The sequence below is a fragment of the Mustela lutreola genome, chromosome 6 (assembly GCF_030435805.1).
Source record: "Mustela lutreola isolate mMusLut2 chromosome 6, mMusLut2.pri, whole genome shotgun sequence".
Lineage (NCBI taxonomy): Eukaryota > Metazoa > Chordata > Mammalia > Carnivora > Mustelidae > Mustela > Mustela lutreola.
Genome location: NC_081295.1, coordinates 69,900,536 through 69,904,468, shown reverse-complemented (window position 1 = coordinate 69,904,468; position 3,933 = coordinate 69,900,536). Strand labels below are relative to the sequence as shown.

The 3,933-nt window shown below is 42.1% G+C and overlaps 1 pseudogene; it reads left to right on the top strand.

Annotated features, from left to right (window-relative positions):
• The first annotated feature begins 2,230 nt into the window (after window positions 1–2,230).
• Window positions 2,231–3,115, top strand: LOC131834606 (actin-related protein 2/3 complex subunit 2-like; annotated as a pseudogene).
• Window positions 3,116–3,933: the final 818 nt, after the last annotated feature.

The following is a 3,933-nucleotide window of genomic DNA, read 5'->3' as shown; positions in this document are numbered from 1 at the left end:
TGATCCCAGGGTCCTGAGATCAAGCCCTGCATGGGACTCCCTGCTCAGCGGGAAGCCTGCTTCTCCCTCTGCCTACTGCTCTATCTGCTTGTGCTCTGTCTCTTTCTTTCTGTCACATCAATAAGCAAAATCTTAAAAAAAAACAAAAAAAAAACCAAAGGACTCAGATATCTGTGTACCATATCATTATTGAGGGTCACAGGTTCCTTCCATTTTCCAGTCTTCCCATCCTCCTGGTGGATTTCCCCATTCATTCGGTCAAAGGTTGTTCACCAGCTCCAGCCCTAGGGAAGGAACAAAGGGCAATCAACTTATTTCTAAGGAAGTGAAGTTAAAGTTGCACATATCACCTTTCCACACCTTCCGTTCCTGAAAGCCAGGTCACAGAGTCACACCTAATAGCCTGGGAAGCTAGTAAAAGTAGTAACCAGGAAAAAAAAAAAAGTAGTGACTACCAATTTTGTGTCCTACTGAATCTGGAGTGCAGTCAGTTCTATTACTAAGAGAAGACAATAGATACTGGGGCCAATTTACAGTGTCTGCCACGGGGTTCCTAGCATGTCCAAGGAACTAAATGTAGTCTAGCTATGATCGGAGAACATAGTCAGACATGGAGGGTGGTTAAGAAGAGGTGGCAAAGAGGAGTGGGGTCCAAGTTCAGGGAGGACCTTCTAAGGCTTATACAAATGCAATGGAAATCCACTGAAGAGTTTTTTTTTTTTTTTTAAGATTTTTTTATTTATCCTTTTGAGATAGAGCAAGTGAGCCAGAGAGAGAGAGAGAGAGAGAGAGAGAGCGAGAGCGAGCGCACAAGTGGAGGGGGGAGGGGCAGAGGAGAAGGGAGAAGCAGGCTCCCCATTGAGCAGGAAGCCCGATGCAGGACTCAATCCCAGTCTACCCCTCGACTGTATCACTCAGGCATCCCAACTGAAGGGTTTTAAGTGGAGGAGCAACACACTCAGATTTGTATTTAAAAGATTCTCCTGTTTGCAGGACGGAGAATAGATCAAAAATGATTAATTAGACAACCTTCGCAGGGTCCAAGTAAGAGCACGTAGTCACTTGTCTCCATAGCAGAGGCTCTGTAGATAGAGAGATGATGAATTCCACCACTACATGGAATCCAGAAGCAAGAATACTGAAAGATGTGGGTGAGAAATATGGGGGTTTAGGGAAATAGGGGAGTTAAATATCTTCCCAGATTTTCTGGCTTTAGGATTGAGGTGGATAGGGCTGTCATTTTTTGGAGGGAAGATTCTGGTAGAGGAGAAGTTTACTTACTGGGAAAGAAATGAGTGTCATTTTGAGTACTTTGTATTTAATATGCCTGGGGGACATCCAAATGGGGATATCTGGTAGTTAGTTAGATGTCTATGGGCTTGGGTTCAGGAGAGGGATCTAGGATAGATCTAAAAGACTGAGAATTTTAGTCTTTTAGTGTATAGATGATAATTAAATCCAAGGAATGGGATGAAATGGTCTGGGGAAAGGGGGTTGGAAAGAAAAAGGGAGTTCTGAAGAGCACGACATTTGAGGAATGAGGGGGAGGGCAGCCAAACATCAACATAGAGAAGAAAGTGCCAGAGGGAAGACCAAAACTCAGGAAATACACAGCTTCATGAATGCTGAAGGAAGTTAAGAGTGTCAAGGAGAGAGTGAGCAAAGTATAAAACTTAATGAGAAGTAAAACAAAGTGCAGAAAACATGTTTAGGTAAGATACAGTCCACATAGTACAAGGCAGAAAGCCAATGAAACTGCAAATCATTAAAAAAAAAAAATAGGAAACATGCAATAAAAGAGTTGATGTTTGATCAAAAAGAACAGTTATGTCATAAAAGGAAAAGGACAAAGCAATAATTTTCAGATTATTTTTAAAATCAGAATTCAAATACGTATTGCTTACAAGATGCTTGGCAGAAACACAAGATGTCTCTAATGGTTTTTGAAGGAAGAGGCAAACACCACCCAGGAAATTTGAATAGTATGGTGAATAAATACAGAATGGCTAAACTGTTCTGGAAATCATATAATGATTAAATTTGAAAGCCTGGAAGGTGAAAAATATTCTGAAAAAATCACCAGGGTAAATTCAAAGGCAGTTAAAAAAAAAAACACAAAACAGCAGTAAACCAATCAGCACAGGTCGGTGAGGTGGCAATGGTGGAAGCGGCAGGTGGGTGCGGCATGGGAGGGGCGTGGGGGGGCTGGGTAGGCTCTGCTGAGATCCTGCTCAAGGTGAACAACCTGAACAACTGCATCATCGAGGGATGCTCAAGATCAAGGTGGAGAACATCGCTGCTGATAACAAATCAGAAGTAGTAGAAGTAACATTTGTAGATTTTGATGTTGTCCTCTAACATATTTCAAACTCTAATGGAGACAAAACAAAAGTGATGGTCAGTCTTTCCTTGAAATTCAACAAGGAACATCAGGCACATGGTGCGGATGAGTTATAGCAGATAGTATATGGAAATTTCTTGGTAAATCCCAAATCAGGACACAATGTCTCTGCTATATGACCTTGAAAATCCACCAACATCCAAGGATTCCATTGTGCATCAAGGCTGGTGTGTTGAAACGAAATTGTTTTGCTTGAAAGACTTCCAATTCCAAGCAGAGGGCAGTTACCCATTGGAGGGATGATGAGACCATGTATGTTGAGTCTAAAAGGACCAAGTCACGGTCATCTTCAGCACAGTGTTTAAGGATGACAATGATGCAGTCATTGGAAAAGTGTTCATGCAAGAGTTCAAAGAAGGACGCAGAACCAGGTATGCAGCCCTACGTGTCCTGTTTAGCCACAGGGAAGCTCCTCTGGAGTTGAAAGACATGGGTGCTGCCATGACACCCAAGACATGGGTGACAGCAATGGCTATACACCTCCCTGCCATTTCCTTGAGGCATACCAACTCCAGTGCTTGAGACAACACCATCCACCTGATCCACTCGTTCTGGAACAATCCACACTAACACATCAAGTGCCCTAAGGCTGATATTCACACACATGTGTGGGCAAAAACAGCCAACTTCCTCAAGGTGCTGAACCATGCATGCCCAGTTGTTAAGAAAAAAGAAAGGAAAACAGTCAAGGGGAAGAAGGTTTCATCCCACTAACTCTGGGGAAGAGGAAGAGGAGATGGCTGGCAGCTGAAGGCTGGAATTCTTACTACTGGGTAATAGTAGCTTTAAATATTGCACTTCTTCAGGTTCTTAAGGGATTCTCCATTTTGGTTCCATTTTTTACACCTTTGGAAAATAATCTACAGAAACGAGCTGTGCTTGCAAGGAAGGACTTCATAGTTCTCTAGAATTAAAAAAAGAAAAAAAAATGGTGCACCTGGGTGGCTTAGTCAACTAAGCCTTGGACTTTTGATTTTTGGCTTGGGTGGTGATCCCAGGGTTGTGCAATCAAGCCCCACACTGGACTCTGTGCTGGGCATGGAGCCTGCTTAAGATTCTCTTTCCCTCTCCCCCTCCCCCATCTCACCCACCCTCCCCACAAAATAACAACAACAAAAATACTTTTGAGCATCAAAAGGCCCCATCAAGAAGTAAAACAAAACAAAATAAACCAAAAAACAGCCCATGGATTGGGAGAGAATATTTGCAAATCATATACTTCATAAGAGTTTAGTATGTTTAGTATCCAGACTATATAAAGGATGCTTGCAACTTGACAATAAAAAGACAAATAACCCAATTTAAAAATAAGCAAAAGTTTGCACAGACACTTCTCGAAGGAAATAAAGATAGCCAATAATACCCTGAAACGTTGCTCAGTGTATTAGTCATTAGGAAAATGCAAATGAAAAACACAGTGAGTTAACACTTTATACCCACATGGATGATTGGAATTGCTGACTATAACAAGTTTTGACGAAGGTGTGGAGAAACCAGAATCCTCACACGTTGCTGGTGGGCTTGTAAAATGG